This window comes from Diorhabda carinulata, chromosome 10, assembly GCF_026250575.1.
Source record: "Diorhabda carinulata isolate Delta chromosome 10, icDioCari1.1, whole genome shotgun sequence".
NCBI classification, from domain to species: domain Eukaryota; kingdom Metazoa; phylum Arthropoda; class Insecta; order Coleoptera; family Chrysomelidae; genus Diorhabda; species Diorhabda carinulata.
Genome location: NC_079469.1, coordinates 16,307,514 through 16,326,542, shown reverse-complemented (window position 1 = coordinate 16,326,542; position 19,029 = coordinate 16,307,514). Strand labels below are relative to the sequence as shown.

Here is a 19,029-nt window from a genome sequence, read left to right as displayed (position 1 = left end):
AGGATACCGTGAAGTACCATTTTCCAGACTCGAATTAGTACTGTAACGTCGACTTTTCAGTACAGTATGAAAAAAATCTTTTCCTCTACGCTATGCAACACACTCGCCCGGAAAAACACACTATTTTCACGGAAGAAACGGACTCTTTCTGGGATTTTGGGAGCTACTCCACTGGGACTGACAATTGACAATGTTTTTCGGAGGAATGTGAAATACGTAAACATCATATTGTAATTGTTTAATAACAATCATTACGTTTGTTGATGTATTTAATTTCGGTCAGTATCTCGAACATATTTAACAAATACCAAACTCTCACAGATTTCTCTGGATTAGTTGTTTACAATAATTATTTTAGTTCGTCAAATAATAGTATTGTTACAGGGCGTTACATGGGTCAGTGTTTATTACAGCATATCTAATTCGTCTGTTTTGACCGGTTCTAGTTTTCTCTAGGCAAGTATAGTCCCTAGTTGATAATTATTTTGTCATATTTTTTTCATCAATAATGTTTTCTTGTTTCACCGTTATCTCAATCTTGAATTTTTTCGATCTACTTCCCTCTACTTAAGCCTTTTTTCATAACGTTCAAACGCAACAGAGGTTGTAAAATATTACGCCTTTCTGGCCCACCCTATACTTTGTGTGCATTCTTTGGAAGGTAGTGTATAAGTGTGATAGGCGTGGTTTTTAGTGTGATCGTATATAACGATATAAAACTAGTGATCTAATATTTTCATAGAATCATAAAATTATTAATTATCACTTTTTATGACCGATATGAAATTATTTGCTAAATATATGAGTAGAAAAACATCAACTTTATACTTGCGAAATTGTTTATGTACCCAATTATTCTTTCGATAATTTTTATTTATATGAATTGCCGTATTTATTGGCAATTAAAATTGCCAATATTATCTTTTTTTTTTTTTTCAACATTTGTGCTCCGAAGTGATTATTTATTCTCTTTTTATGTTAAAAATATTAAATAAAACTGAGTAATTATTTGTTTTAATTAAACGAAAGTAATTACAAAATGTGAGTTTTAAATTTGTGAAAACATACAATTCTCAATAGAAAGATTTTGATAGGTCATGCCGGAAGTAGATGGGGTTTGGTATGTAGGTTCGGTTGAAGACGAGGACTCAAAATATGCAACTACTCATTGGGGCAATCAGCAGGGTTGGAGTCGAGAAAAAGTGAATCTACATCTGTATATATAAAAAAAAAAGGTTTTTAAACGAAAAAATAACAAGGACGACTCATAATTTGAAAATAAATCGCTTGAAATAACTCAGAGTTTGAAGCAACATCTTCCCCACAATCTCCCAATTTATAAACAACGTCGCCATTGGTACCCAACTACATGGTCGGAGGCTTTAATTAACTAGAATCGCGATTAATTAAGAAGATTGTAAAAAAGTGAAAATGTATTACGATGTACCATACTTATAATGATTAAATTGGAATAGTAGATGTACAAAGCACAGTAATTATTACATAAAAGTGACTAAGTACTAAAGGTAACTGATTATATCCACCTCTAAAATCTGACTAATCTAAGAGATTATTTCAGAATAAAATGAAAGCCACATTTTCCGAGGTTACCGCATTCATAGAAATATAAAGGAAACAAAGGAACTTCGTATCCGAAGAATGTTTCACGATATCAACATAAACCTCACAACACAAAAATGTAATTTCTCTAGATTAAAATGGTTTCATTTCTAATGGCTCATTTCTTCAAACTACGATTTACTGGAGTTGCGATGATTAAAAAAATAAATTCCTTTCTGAATTAAATGTGATTGAAAAGCAATATGTTGAATTGAGATAATGCTACAAAAAGTAGTGCTAAATATTGCTAAAATGTACGAGAAAAGGGATTGAATAACATATAATTTTCAGCAAACTTTGAGAAAACCCAATCACATATTCGATAAATCAATGGACAAAAGCTGCTAAGGATATTTATTAAAACGTTTCTCAATGTTTCATGAGTTAATCACACATGCTTCAAGGCATTTATCTTATGAATATGCCGGCTTTCTTCTGACCGCGTAGCGTCTGCACGGAGCGAACGGAGGTTGAAAAAAAACGGCCCCATGTATCCCAAATTATGAAATTCGTTACTTCGTGATGCGACTTTTGAGAGACTTTGCATATTTTTTAGTATTGCCTCACCACACACGCATAGTGAGGTGTTTAAGTTACCCTCAATGGAAAAGGGACCAATTATTTTGTCGCCTATTATTCCAGCCTTCAATTTCAAGTTCCAGAGTCAGCTGGCCTGCTTGAGTTTATATATAGATTTGTGTAGGATGTATACTTGAAATCCCAACTTATATTCTTCTGGCTTCTGGTAGCAAGAGATCGGAAAATATAAACAAAAAATGGATAGGACGAAAATGAATATTAAACCTCCAATATTCTTACTCTAGAAAGGGTATAAAAACTTCTACAGAGTATATAAAATCATCTGAAAATGTACGAAACAAATGAAACACAAGTTCATATAGAACAATAATTTTATTATCAGAAGAATGGGTTACTTATAAACATAATTGCCGTAGAGACTGAGACGTTTGTCATATATGTGGACAAGCTTTTCAATATCTTTATCAAAGAAAGTTGTAGCCTAACCGTTTAGTAACTAATAGAGTACAAAACAGACCTTGAAACTTCTGGAAATTCCGTAGACAAAGCAGTAATGGTGAATCTGCGGTTTTCTTTAACCATTTTGTCAACTCGTTGAACCAGATCATCTGAAACGATATATTTGCGTCCTTGGCTCCCTTCATCATGCACACCATTACGGCCATCTTTAAATTTTCGACACCATTCACGCACAACACCATGACTCAAGAAGTTTTCCCCATACACACACGACTCATTTTCCGATGGATTTCTGCAGCACTATGGCCTTCAGAATGTAGAAACTTATCAGTTCATACTTGGGGAGAGCATCAATAATGGCGGACATGTTTACGTGGTTGTAGCATAACGCCGACTGACGCCTTAATGTCAACAATGGTGCAGTGTATAGTGCGAGAGCTTACAGCGCATGCCCGCTTTCTTCTGTCCGCGTAGCGTCCGTACGGGGTGAAAAAAAACGGCCCTATGTATCCCAAATTATGAAATTCGTTACTTCGTCATGCGACTTTGTATATTTTTTACTTTACGTACAAATTTTCAAATCTTAACAATACACAACTAAACGTAAATAACTCTGTCGTCAATGATAATTTGAAAACCTTGTAACATTCACAAAACCTTATTACAACTAATCTAATACTTTCCTTTGATTTGTAATCAAATCCGCTCAAAGCGAAGACTTAAACTTCTAATACAAATAATCCCGGAGCTCTGTTCAAAGAAATGATTTCAAGAATCTATATTTTCTCGAGGCTCTAACGTTAATATTGGTGGTGTATCATTTCGTTTTTGCTGGATGGTTGCGTTTCTTTCTAAAGCAATAAAAATATTTTTTGGCTCGAGGCACTGATTTACTAATATTTGATTTTAGGTCGAGATTTATAACAAGACGAATAATTCTTCTAGAAACTCCGAATTTGAATATTGTGTTCTTACATTTTAGCAGCGGAAAAAAACATTTGATAAGAATTTAAATGGTCGTTTTTGTTTGAAAACATAGCTATAGATTTCTATGTAATTACAGTACTCCAACGAGAAGAATGGAACGAGAATAATTTGTATAGGATGGATAGATATGTATGTATGTATGGATATTGGGGTATTATGTACCATGCGACCAAAAGGATCTATTTTCTCCCCCTTTCTTGCCGCGCTACTGGCAAATCCAGTGTTAACAGCTGATCTTTTAGAATATGGAATAGCTGAAGCTGCCAGAGATCTTCGTTTTCTAATTCATACTCTTCAAGGTATAATGATCTGCAGTTCCGTAGTCTTTCATACTTCGAGAGAATATCGATAGAGATTTCCTCCACTGTACAACGAAATCTGCAAGCCGCATTATCTGCTAAGTCTAGCGTCTTCCTTCCGTCTAGGATTCCTGTTAGTATTTGTAGATTGTTCTTACTTAAGTTGATACATTCAGATTCAGATTTTCTCTGGTTATAGTTTTCCAGAAGAGTCTTTGCCTGTTTCAGCCTCTGTAGGTTGTCCCAATCTTCATTCTGGTGTATCCCGGAATCCATTTTAGGGTAACTTTATTTTCCTTGTCTAGCTCATTCAATATTTTTAGGCAAACGTACTTGGATTTTATAATATCGGAGCTCAAAGTTCCAATGGTTGCTTGGCTATAGGATAGGATGAAGATCTCCTGTTACAGGGTTACTTTTAGAAATGTTATCATTCGACAGACAACTGGCTGCGCAAATTTTCAACATCAATCCAACTGAAGTCTCGAAGTACCGTGTGCTTACTAGGTATAATTGATTCAATTACCGTTAATACCGAGGAGAATACACAATACTGTTGTCTATCACTTTTTGTTTTGACTAATACCAATAAATTCAATAATATACATAAATTTATGTAGATAATTGACAAAACGACCTTAAAAATCTCAATCATGTTCGATGTGTCAGAAATTATTTGTTTATATAAATACAGATAACCTCGGAAGAATCAATTATAGATCATTGAGAATGTGTTGTTGTTGTTTATAAACAAAATTGTGAAAGTAACAAGATTTTTTCCTTAAAAACTATTTTATGTTTTTATGATTTATTCATAAATGTTGTAATCAAATTCACCTCAACACGAAAGAATACCGGAAACTTATTTCTATAATTTGTACAAGGACAAACTATTCTGGCAGGATTATCAGGATAAATTACAAGGGTTGTATGAAAAGTTGAAGATGCAACAATAAAACAAGAAATTCTTCCTTAATCGTATTTATTTTTTCAGCTATGCTCTAGCTTTTTCAACACTTCTACCCTTTTCGTTTAAGGCTGGGAATAAGAAAAAAAAGTCGTCATATTTTGGAAAAACAATGGGCGGTCAACCAATTCAACAAAAAATTACTGAATTGTAGCCATAGCGATCACCAAAGTGTCTAAAGGTGCCTTGTTCCGATGTAAAAGCACTTTTGGACGTTACTGTCACAAAAAAGATCACTTTTCCTGCCGATGAGAACGTTTTTCCTTTTTACGTTCACACCCTTTATTCACTGCATCGCTTCCAAGAATGTAGCGGTGGATCAAAGTTTCATCTACTCATTTAGGTCAAACTGCGTGAATAGGACCTAGGAAATGCATCCAATATCATATCTTCTCTTCTTATTGTCCGTAAATTTTTCAACCATGATGTTCTTCTTCTTCCTGGACTACATGTACGATGTAAGATAATTTTCTGGTCTTAACAGATCTTAAAATGTCTCCTCTCTGTATCCTGCCAGCTGATTCGGAGCATACATGTCCACATTTCGAAAGCTTCAAGTTTTTTAAGAGTTGCTTCCGACAGTGTCCATTCTTTCATACCATACCAAAGAATAAAATACATCTTAATACCCTGACGCGAAGCTATAAACTTAGATCGTGACTACACAAGATGTTTTTCATTCTAATTAAAGCTGCTCTAGCTTTCTCAATACGACATTTTATTTCTATTGAGCGATCCCATTTGTCATTAATATTTGTTCCCAAATAGTTGATCTTTTCCGTTCGTTTTTAACAATAAAGTCACCATCTTTTACTAGATTTTTGCTAATGATCATGTACTTAGTCTTTTTGGTATTAAGTTTTATTCCATACTCCCGAAATTTCTCAACCATTTGACCTAATAACGTTTGTAAACCTTCCATCGAATTAGCTACGAGGACATTATCATTTATTTTGATACCTTCTGCAACATCTTCACCGAAGACCTCTCGGAATATATGTTCCGAGTATAAATTGAAAAGTAGTGGTGAACAGTATACAACTTTGTCTGACACCTCTCCTGATGTTGATATCTGGAGTTAATTTATCTTTGAGTCGTAAATTTGCTTTTCGATTCCAGTAAAGATTCGCCATAAAATCAATATCTTTGCTATCAATTCCAGTTACCTGTAGGATATTTATTAGTTTATGATGACGTACCTCGTCGAATGCCTTGTCAAATTCCATAAAGCATAAATATACGTTACGATTGACATCTCTACGCATCTGCACCAAGACCAAGAATGCTGAACAAACCCTCTTTAGTTCCTAGTCCTTTTCGAAAGCCAAATTGAGTACTGCAAATGGGTTCCTCTATTTTGGGGTTTATTTTTTGATGTATAATTCGCAGGAATATTTTCAATGCATGACTCATCAAACTTATCGTGCGGTGATCTTTCAACTAATCCGTTGGAATTACGCCTTTGTGATCGATAGCGTTAGACAGCTTAGTTAGTAATCTAAGAGAATTGGTTTTTAACAATTCTATAGGAAAACTACCAGGCCCAGGAGCTTTTCCATTTGCAATTGCAAATATCATATTCATATCTTTCTAACCTCAATCTTAAGGTGATCCAGTACCATTTTCGTTTATATTTCTGGTTGTCTCCATTCCAAACGCTGCTGGTCAGTCATGTTGCTTCGGCAACGTTTGACTTGAGCTCTTCAAAATTTTTCAGTCGGAAATGATGATGTTGATCCATGTCTAGCCCTTTTTTTATTTGTATAAGCGCATCCTCTTACCAAAAAAATTTAGAGAAAGCTCCATACCGCTCAAGGTTTTCAGTTTTTATAAAAATCTATCGAGCATAACGACTCACTCATACATATGCGCAAATATATTTCTGAATCTATACTAATTAGTCACGACATCTTCAGATTGAGGACATATTAGATGACACGACAATAATCATCAAAATATTTACTATACGGTTTTCCTGTAAACATGTTATAAGATGAAATGGTCATTTTTGTTATAATATCCTGCTCGAAATATGGTCATAATGTCGCCAATAAATCAAGGTCGAGAACTATTCCTTCTATTTGTAACAAGCTTATATCCGAGATGGTATAAAAGGAGGGCGGCTCCCAAAAGACGAATGGCCGATATCATACATACAGCGAGTCGTAAGTGGTATCAAAAAGCTAAAGACAAAGACGAAAATAAAATAAAAGGGTAGGTCTATGTTCAGGAATAGATGTTAAAAGGCAGATAAATAAAAAAATTGAGAGAAATGTTTGATGTAACTGATGATACGATTACCAAAACTGATATATTGCTAGCCCGCCAGCAAGATAAATAATATATTGGGAACGACGGAAATCATCTAATATATGAATTCTATTTCTATTTTTTTATGATACAGCATTAGAAAATACATACAACCTCAAATTCTCAACCCTCCACGATGAAACCTTAGAAGATAATGTACTGTTGGCAATTATTGTCTCTAGGTATTCACGGAAAGAGCGAAGGAAAAGATAATAAAGTATTTATCCAGTTAACGCAAAGAAAGTTTCACCGATAAAAACTGTGGAAAGCGTTTTCGTTGAGGCGTTCCAAAAACGTTCATAGAAACGTTTTCAAAATCAGTAGCGATCGCTGGTCGCAAGCATGACCACCTACATAACAATCATTGCAATACATCAGTACGACGTGGTCGAAGAGTTTGTGTCCTGACGACCAGGACGTAGGCATGTCCGTAGACTAATGTATATGTTAGCTATCCATGCGTTGGGTGCCGCGTTTGCTCTATTTTGATAAAACACAACTTTTCTTTTCTAAAACGAAACGAAAACAATAGCAGTCCCAAATAAGCGAAGAAATTAGAAGAAGACACTGCTAAAGTTCGTGAATTGCACTTTCAATGTACCAGATTTAATTTGCAGGAGAGAAATTCTCATCAAACGATGAAATTATTGCATACGAAACGTGAACGTCCGACAGTACACTTATTATTTAGAAAAGTTTGAATTTTGTTATGGAAAAAATTCCTTGTTTCCTTTTAGGTCGGAAACTTTCCAGACAACACTAGAGTATATAGTCTATTTGGTTATGTTATTCTGTATTATGTAATTATTTATCAGTTATTACTGTACAGTTATAGATCAGTAATAGTTTTCTCAATATCTGGTTCCCAGAAACTGATAGCTGCGTTGAAATGGTCCAAGAAAAGATGAATCGATTAAATGAGTAAGTTGTCGATGGAACGGAAACTTGAAGAAAAATCGTTCCATAAAATTGGTATGAAGAAGTTGCAAAATATTGAAATGATTTATCACTCTCGAAAGAAACTTAATGAATAGAACGAATTTTTGCTTTTGGATTTTCCCCAGTTATATATTTGTTTAACCTCATGGTGTAATCTAGTATTGGTTATTATTGATTTTCCAGGTAAATTTCCAATATTCTTCGTCTATTATAATTTTTTTTACATGACCACTGAAACCTTCAATTAAAAAGGTATCTGCTTCTCATTTTATAGTGTCTAATAGTGTGTTGAAGTACAGTTTTTTCTGCGTTTAAGTTGTAATGTCATCCATTGCAAATATATCAACTACAATTGTTGGTTTTCTAAATATCTTCGTCTTGATCCTCAGCATCCTAACCATGCTTGTAGTCTTTTATACATTCCCTTTATCTAAAGCCAAAGTTTTATCATAAAAAAATGCATTGCAGCTTTTTTTTTTCTTAAATAACACCACCGTTGATGTTGTTGAATTACATATCCACTCAGGAACGCGGAGCCCGATCTTTACCTACCTACTCCACGTTCAGAATTAGTTGATGGCTGAATATTTTACAATGGAAAAAAATGCACAATCATTTGCCAATTGGAATCAAACCGATATCATTTTTTCTCGCATTCCGCAATAATTTGAGGGCATATTTACTGAAAAGTGCCTTCTATACTTTTTCTATTTTAATAATAATATTTAATTCCGGCCATGCTGCATACTGGTTTAATTTTGCTATGCACTAATTATCACTTATAACCTCTAATTTTGTTACTCATCGGGTTTTTTCTCTGTATATTGAAATTTTAGTTTATTTGCATCTTCATTCAGGTATTTTTATGTTTGTTTTTATCTACAAATTGTAACAATTTTTTTTGACAATAAAGCATTCCTCTTTCTTTCTCATTTTCAAAAATGTCTGATAAAGAAATCTAATTTTTTCCGAAAATTTCTTTCGTTTCGGAACATCTACAGCTATACAGGAATTAAATTCAGAAAACCCTACAAGCTTTCTATAGGGAATATATCGTTGTTCCATACAGACGGACAATAGTTTGATTAGACCTACGACTATTTCAGAATCGAAATTTCAAAAGTGATCGAGCTTGTAGGCATTCTATAATTCACATCAGAGTTTTATACTGTAATTACTCTCCAAATCATTTAAGAAACGAGGTATAAAATATAATACTATAAATGCCAAAAATATGAATCTATATATTTTTCAACAAAAAATTTCATAATTTCATAATTCAACTAAAATTATCTAACAATTATCTATATCCCATATATTTCTAACATTATTATCTTCATAAGAGATATTGAGCTTAATCAAATAAACATTTTTGGTTCGAATGAGATTAAATACGTTCTATTGCATCAGTTATCGCAGAATTCAAAAATCGCAGATAATGGGAAGGCTTAAACGACGGAGTTATCGAATCGGAGTTAAATTGAGCCCTACGGTATACATTGATTGGAAAATCCTTACTAGTTATATATTATGGGATATAGATGGAATTACGACATTTGATCACGATTCGAGTACTTATTATATATTCAGTCACGAACAACCGGACAAGAAAAACGTTAATTTTTATTCTTTTCAAGATTTGTGATGTTATTTTCAATATTCATTTACATAAAATCGTAATTTTAAAATAATTTCTTATTGTTAATGGCACTTTTACAAGTCTTCATCATTCCATTGAAAAATGTAAAGAAGAAATAAAACTTGGTATATATATACACACATATATGTATATATAAGTAGTTTTTTATTGGGAACGTGGCAAGGAAACACCAAAGTGGACTAACTTTAATATATTTTCCGAGCTTTCGAATAACTTATGTATTCATCATCTGGGAAATAATTAATTAAGATGTCCGATGGTTTTTGATATTATTGAAGCTTTCAAAAGTTTTTAAACTCATAGAATTCAAAATTCAATATGATATGGCAACACTGATGTGAATATGTCAAATAGTGGAAACAATCTCTTGGTCAAAAAACTGTATCAAATGATTTTTTTTATGTTACAATTTTAGTACCCTCACCTTGCGTTTTTCCGAGGACGCAATTTTATTTTAGCGATGTTTGGGGGGGGTCAAGAAAAACTTAACCTCAGGTTTGTGGGGTTCCACTCCTTGTCCCTCGGCTGCCATCTCAAATAAAGGGATGATAAGCTATTTTTGACGATACAAAAAATTCGTGAAGAAATAAATTGTGGCAAATCGGTTTGTCTTCAATTTTGTCTAAGACTATATTTTTGCCATTAACCTCGAAATTAAAAAGTGCAAAACTTTTGTCAACAATTTCTTTTTTCATTCAATAACTTTTTATTTTTCGATTTTTCAATAAAATTACCTCAGAACAATCTTTTAAATCGTTCTTTGAGGATTAATTTTATATGTGGATTTTTTGAATTTTACTCATTCTTGTGGTTCATAGAGCGCTCTAAAAGTGCCGCCGGGGCGCGTCTATGCTCATGACATGTGTCAAAAACAAAATATTTTTCTATCATTTCCATTTTTTTCTATTTTTCTTTTCTTCGCAGATCATCAAAATTAGATTACTAAAATCGACCAAACATGCAGAAAGAAATATTTGTGAATGTGATACAAACATCAGGTTAAGTACAGAACTTTGGAAATGAAGCTTCCCCTACAGAAATTGAGTAAATAGAATCCAACTCTGTTCTGGTGTGAATTGAAGCTGAAGTTTTACTATAATCCTAGTCTAGTAGTTAATTAACCAACGGTGGAGATGGATATTTACCTCGCAATTCAGTACAAAAATTTGGAATTAATTTGTCTCGCCCTTTCTATCCGAAATATGTGTGATTCCTGATCTTTAGGGATGGAGACTACATGGAACTACATCACTTAAATGTCGCTTAAATTATTGAAATAAATATTTAATTGTACCAATATAAGATATGCAAAAATCCAACAAGACAAGACCACGTTAAGTACGTTCATGAATGATAAAACAAGAAAATTTTCAAAAATATCCAGGAAAACTCAGAAAAGTTTTAGCTGAGTAATAATTGATTTCATTTTTATCGAGAATTGCTTTTTTTTTCACTTTATTTTGCATAAAGAAAACTTAATAATAGACATAAGTTAAGTTGGAGTCCCTATACTTTCAAGGATTTCAAAAAGAGTTTCCTGTTCACTTTTATTCCTTTCTTTAAAATTGTTTTCCAAAGATAATCCATTCAACTCGAGTGATGTTTTGCAAAATAAGTCGAGTGAAGAGGTTATTATAGTCGAAATAAATTGCTTTTGCTCTAGTTGGGATTCTTTACGATATTATTTCAAATCTTTGATATTTAAAATGAAGATAAAATTATTGTGATAAATATCTGATGTACTGTCGTTATTTCTTTGATTATTTGGTGACAGTCAGTCGAGATTTTGACTGTACGTGATTAAATTGATACAATTTTTGAGTGAATCACTGATTATTTCATATTTGATGAAATTGCTCTAACCATGTCCTGTTATTTTAATAAGCCCTTGTTGCAATACTTTTTGTTTCCAATTGTGAGGTATTTTTTATTATAATTTACTGTTTTATATCAATTTTTTCGCTTCTTCATAGATTAGTTTAGAAGTTTCACTGGATACAAAGTTATAGTTGGACACGAAAATTTAATATTAGCATACGATTTATCTTCTCTCTGTGTGGTTTAATAAAAATAGGATTATGAGTCAATCATAATATATAAAATAATAATCAATTATAATCTTAATACCAAGGTACGAGACTCTTCCTCAGGAAGTGGTATTCGGCCTCAGTTAAATTATTTAAATAACTTGTACTCAGATGTAGCGAAGAATTAATATTAAATTGGACGTCACCAACTTTTTAACGAACCAAGTTACATATTAATAAAAAAAGGTGGAAAAGCTGCAATCACCTTATGAACTCAATTGAAGATAAGACTTGAATTTATCTATGGAAATCCTGGATTGTTGCAGCCCTCAACTGGATTCCCAATTATTGGAGTTGAGTTGAATTTGTTTGTTTTTGGTGTACGCCTGGCAGCTGTAGTACAGCGAATATAAAGAATAAAATCACCACAAATTTACTAAAATTAATTTTGATTTGAAGTGTAGGTGAGTAGAGGAAGAATTACGATTCAATTTCGAGGTTTCATTGAATTAATCGAACGGAGGTCAATAACAAATTAATTTCTTCAAAAACTCGAATGTTAGAATGGATCAGAAATGACTACTGTACCACAATACGTGAACAAAGAAATATTCAAAATGTTTAAAGGAAAACTCAACAAGCCAAACGGCACTTTACAATTTCTTTTTGAATTTATTGTGTTACGTACTGTTAAAAAGATATTACCATGTGATGGATACATTAATCTATCAAACCTCCTCATACGTTTATCTTGCATTTGTTATATCATATTTTACTATTTCGCGTTTCAAAAAATCAATCTTTCATTTAAGTGGAAACTGATTCATTTAATAGACATTTCCTCGCAGGTTTTTACTGTTTTATGTAGCCCAGACTTTGTACATTCTCGACTACTGTATCCAATGAAAAATCTCGGGATTGACTCATTTTCAAATATGGGTTACTTTAGTAATGTTAAAATTATCATTCGGTAGAATTACTATACGTATTGCACGAGGCAATTCAACCAAATTGAACGTTCTGAATTGTGGACGAAAAACAAGATAATCTTGATAATACTAGCTAGAGAATGAAAATACTCACAAAAAACATAAGAAAATTCCAATTCAATCTTTTCATTAGACTAGAATCAATTCACAAAAGACATTATCAAAGTATATTATGAAATATATATTATTATTTTATTCAAGTGCTTGAATTAATCGTAATTTCTAAGAAAATGTTTTTCATACTTTGGTAAGATCATTCAAAGTAGTTAAATGTAATTTTTCCTAACATGTTCGGATTTTTACTGCGTCTAGGCGGATTTCAAGGTAGTTAGCCTTAGAAAAACTAAATAATAAACTAGTAACTAATCTGGTATGCGCGGCAAGAGGATTTCTGGGAATGAATCTTCAACAGAAAATAATTTTAAGAGTTTCCAAACAGTTTGTCGTAATGGCGCAATTGCTTGCGTTTGAACCAATCTCCAAAAGGGTATCTCCAAAACATGTGATCGCATCAACCGCTTCTTCAGAGTATTCGCATCTTATTTTTAATCTGCAGAAATAAGAAAAAATCTTTGGGTGCCAAACGTGAACTGTATGGCGAAGGATCCATCAATTCGATATTTTGACTATTCCAAAACGTTTTTGTTTGAATTGATGTGTGAGGAGTCGCATTGTCGTGGCGAAGAATGATTCGATTGGTGTCCCTTATGTTTTCGAAAACTTCTGGCAAACAAATATTGGTTTATCATTAAGAATTGACCTTTCTACGTTATTTAGAAAAAACCGGCGACCATTTACTTTTGTTGGATTTGGCTCGTTTAAAAAGAACCGTATAATCGATTGCTGCTGATTCAATTTTATTTGAACCTAACACATCCCCCAGATGCAGCGCGACTAATGGCGTTACGAACCAAGGATTAAGCATATTAATGAATGACAATTAATCGTATTCTGATTGTGAATAAATTTCAAATTTATAGGTAAACGATGATATATTTTGGACTAAGAAATATGTTTTAATGGAGGTTTCCAGACATCCTGAGAGCTTTTAATATGTTAGATCTCGTGATTAAACTATTTCGACCGTTCTGGAAAAATGAAAATCTTGCAAAATAATGTTTACTCGTAGAAAATTGACATCTTGGACGAAATAAGTTTTGGCGACACCTGTGTTCTATATTTTGGTGCCCAAATTATTTATCTCTGTGAAACGAAATGAAGTTTTGGACAAGATATATCTGTAATTTTCAATTTTGATCTAAAATTTGTAACAATTTGTTTGAAAATTGCGAAAATATCAGCAAGAAAAATAATCTTCTAAGTGAACCATATCAAAACGCTACTGAAATCTCAAATTTTATGTCTGTTTACATTATCGATTCGAAACTCAATTTTGGACTTTTGATTGTTGTGAAACTTGTTTTCTCTAAATTTCAGTCGTTTTCTCGTAAGTAGTGTTTCTCGAAGTATCGCGAGACTTTTATTGTAAAATGGATATAACCAGGTGTTCCTTATTCGATATTGCGTTCTGAAAAGGAAGACACTAAAGTAAATTTCAAGACTTACAAATATAATAAGTGATTTGATTTAGATAATATTGAAAAAAAAAAATTCACGGAGAAATTGAAGAATCTAAGAATAATTCTGGAAAACCAGCAAAAATTCTCGAAAAATGTGTCAAAAAATATATAAACTCGTGGCCATAAATAACGCACCACCCTATATTTCAATATAATAACCTAAAATGTTAATCTTTTGGGTTTCTGTTTTTTTTCTATCACAAAAAGTTAAAGTATTTTAAATGTTAGCCGTTAATGTTAAACATATTTTGAAGAAGATTTGAAGGTAATTATTTCGAATTTTTCGCTGCAATTCAGATTCTTTTAGGGGATAAAATAAGTTATGTTAAGGTGGGGATAATATTTTTTAAACATTTCCAACATAATTTCAGTTTACTCTTTCATGATTTGTTTATACATCAATAAAAAATTATTTTATTTGTTACATGAATTATCAACAATTACAAAATAATTTGATGCACCTAACCTAACCTAACCTATCCTAACTTAACCTAACCAAACTTAACCTAACCTAACTTAACCTAACCTGCGTTATTGGTCTAGATGACCGCGTATTCCGATATGATTGGATAATTATTGACTTTTAATATGCATAAGATTGTCATGACGGAAAATATGTGTCTCTCCCACCCTTAAAGTACTTTCGGAGCACTAAAGAACAACCCTTTATGCGCGACAAAATTTTTGAAGTGTGTTTGTTTGTTTCTAAATAATTACCGACTTGGAATCAAGAAGATTCATCGACGAATGTTTTCACCAAATAATAGTCTGCAATAAGGGAAAGAGGGATGGTTGTTGGTGAATAAAGTACGAAAATAACTAACATATATGTTATTCTGAAAAAATTTTGGTGATACCGGAAAAAGATTGTGAACAAACTCGTCACCTTTTTTAGTTATAGTTACAAAAAATGCATCTTACTAAGTACTAACAAGTACCAGGGGCAAAACCGACATCCGAAATAGGCTTCACGGGAAAATAAATAACCGGTTTCACTTTTCCTTTCTTAGAACGGAATTATTGATATTGGAATATCAATATTTCCCAGGAGAGGACCAGCATTCCCCTATCATTGCGAGTTTAATTCGATTGAATTCGTTTGACAAGATATAAAAGGAACAGGAGAAAGGTTCAATAAAACATTTATACTAGCAATAATATTATAAAAACTATTGACACTGAAAATGCATACAAATGTATAATAGTGAGTAGAAGTGATAAGAATAACGGAAAATTCATATATTTAATGATATCAATATATATATATGTCTATCAAATATCATGTTAAACGAATGAATATTTTTTTGGAATCGAATTACTACAGACTAGTACTATACTAAAATTTGTTTTTAATCGTTGTTACGAGGATGTATTGATATCTAGTTAGCCTAGACCAGTTCCATACATAAACAAAATATTGCGTTACAATAAATTATTAGAAGTGTAAGTGTAAAGTGTAAGAGAAAAAAGATGTCCACCGAAATTGTGAAAATCGAAAAATTGAAGTATCGAGCCATCATCAAGTACGTGAAGATGATGACCGATCGGAAAGGCCAGTTTCTGTGTCAGTCCTCGAAAATATCGATGCAGTTCATGACATTATTTTATCAGACCGTCGAATTGGGTTAAAACGGATCTGATCTGAGGCCCTGAATATTCCATACGAACGCGTTCACGCTGCAAAATGGATCCCCGAAGGTTTGAATGTTGACCAAAAGCGTGCAAGGGTAGAAGCATCGGGTTCGATCTGTGCTCGATTTGAAAACGACGTAGACTTCTTAAGCCGAATTGTTACTATGGATGAGACTTGGGTACATTTCTACGATCCAGAAACAAAGCAACAATCGATGGAATTGAGACACTCTGGTTCTGCTAGATCTAAGAAGTTTCGAGCTCAAAAATCTGCTGGAAAAGTTCTTGCTTCACTTTTTTGGGATTGCCATGGAATAATCATGATTGTTTTTTTGGATAAGGGTAGAACAATAACTTAACATTACTATTCGACATTTCGGAAAAAAATTGAAGAGAAAAGAGGCGGAAAGCTATCCAAAAGTGTTTTGATTTTGTAGGACAACGCTCCTGCACACAAATCTCATGTTTGCCATAAAAAAAATTCGCGATTTAAGGTTTAAATTACTAGAACACCTCCCTTATTCAGGAGGTCTGGTTTACAGAGCAAAAAGAAACATTTTTCTTTTGAAATGTCTAGAGACGTTGCAGGTTCGCTGTAATAATTGTATCCAATTAGAGGAGAATATGTCGAGTAATGAAATATTTCGACATTTTGATTGGTTCTATAGTAGGATAAGAATCTTTTATTATATCCTCGTATTTCTAACGTTAATTTTCTTCTGGTTTTTCACGAATATGAACAAAAGTGTTTTCTTTGAGCCTTGTATAGCGTGAACGAAAATTATTTTCCATATTGTTTTGCATAGATATGAAACGTAGCTTGGTAATGTATGCTGGGTAATTTTCATTTATTAATTTAAAAAAATTCAAACTCTTTTCATCAAGAAATAAATTTCTCGTTGGGAAAACGTCTCATCGATATACTGGAGGTAGCGATTTCCAATTTTTTCCCTAATTTAATCGTGCTTTAAACATATAATAGCTATTTACCTTTTTCAACAATGTAGTTTATCGAACTACTCGTATGATAAAAAGGTTCAATCACTCCTGCACAAAAAAAAACAAGATAGAAAACACCAACAAAACAATTGAGAGCGTCAAAAGTTATGAATCCGGTTATTGTGATATCAGCGTGTTGTGACAATCGCAAAGCGCGCTACGCGTCAACAGAGCGGCAATTATTTTCTGTGCCGACGGTGCCTACTACAACGAGGCGCGCAGAGTGACTGCCGTAGTTTGCCGCGTCCTCCAACCAACAAATCCGAGTGTGCCGTTGCTGGACGGACGGCAGGGCATTGATCAGGGCCTGCTGCAACTGCAGTTTGCACCTGATAAGGACACACTACAAAAAGTTTTGGATAACATCTCCAGGGAGCAGTTGGATGTTTCCTAATTCTAGATGAATTGTTTACGTTTTTGTGTCGCAATATAATTAATTCCACTTGGAAACGTGGCTTTGCCATTTTTTTCCACTATGCAGTGTTTTACTTATTCTAGGCAAGCGGTAAATAAAGTCTGACACACAAGTATATGGTTAAATTTGTGGAAAATAGATACAGCGAATATTAGATAAAATATAACTAGTATTTTTTAACGATTCCGAAAAGCGAAAAGTTCATTATTGTTCCGGAAAAAGGAAAGATCTGACAACAATGTAAATACCACCATAATACCCGTAGTATCACAAGACCCTTGTGCACAAAAGTTCCATACATACAACTCACACCGTATTATAATCCTATATACCCTTTGAACTCATGGTGTTTGATTTTAAAAGCGCTTCAACTCTAATAACTCTAAATCCTCAATAATTCTCAAATATAACTTGGAGATATCTAACTCCAATTATTACATAAAAAGTTCGATATACTATTTTCTTGAATACTATAATAAAACTGAGACATTAATTCCAGTTTCGCTCAAGAAAAGCAATTTTATAATATGTCAAGACTGCTTATATTATTTCGGCAACCTTTACACGGTCGTCGCCCGAAAGGGAGAGAAGGTTACTGAGTAAATCCTACCCAAATAATCTGATATATTAAGAGGATTACAACCCTTGCCGGTTCATTAATATACGGTGGTGAAACAAAGTACCACAGTTGATTAAGGTGCATAAGTAATCATGCAGATTGTTAACGATGTTAGTTAATAATTACTGAAACTGTTTAAAATCGCGGATGGACAAAGAAAATACGTATAATACCAAAGGTCAGTAGTTAATTCTTAAATATATACAATACAATTTACAATTGCGATAACGTGAACAGAATAAAACCAGGGTGGTTCACAAAATAGAGGCGGTTCGTGTTACCGGAGGTCACTGAAATACAAACTCTACAACATAATTCCTAAACAAATTTATTATCCGATAAAACTAAAATACATTCTAATGAAAATATTGTGAGATCTTAGTTTTGGCATAAACACTTTTCAAGATGGCCCAAGATGTCGTTTATTTTAACACCATTTTGAGTATCCCACTCCACTGAAATATTTAAGGCTTCGTGGTGACTAATATTTGACGGTTCTGGTTCTACACAAACAATTTCAACGTCTGATCTGATATTCTATCTTAATCACTCTGTTCGATGTAGTCGGAAAGTGTGTCCATATTCCAGGTTTCAATTTCTTGGGAAGAAATATCGATCTAAAATTGACAGTGTATTGGTAGACAAAAAAATGAACGCCAGAACAAAAAACTTGGCTCTTATTTTCCCATCTTTGCTTCAAAACATTCAACGCCAGCACTTGGATATCATATCTGCATCTAATTTATGTCATGCTGGTGCTAAATTCGACATTACATATTTTAATGACAATTTCTTTAGAGCAGTTTCAATAGGCTCATTGATATTGAGAATAGAGCGATAATAAAGTTTCGTAAGTCTAAGAATATTTCGATGCATTGGCTGAATCAGAGTAGTGATGTTTGGGGGCATAAACATAACGAAAATTCTCAATTCTTCGGCAGGTGGATGGGAGGTAGCGTTGTCTAAAAGCGACACTGCCTTCTCTTC

At 33.1% G+C, this 19,029-nt stretch overlaps 1 protein-coding gene across 1 annotated transcript in view; it reads right to left on the bottom strand.

Annotated features, from left to right (window-relative positions):
- LOC130898858 (octopamine receptor beta-2R) overlaps window positions 1-17,263 on the bottom strand; it is a 161,276-nt gene extending 144,013 nt beyond the window's left edge. The window contains exon 1 of the mRNA XM_057808419.1: window positions 17,000-17,263. The gene's annotated coding sequence lies outside the window, so the exon portion shown is untranslated. The remainder of the gene's footprint in view (window positions 1-16,999) is intronic.
- Window positions 17,264-19,029: the final 1,766 nt, after the last annotated feature.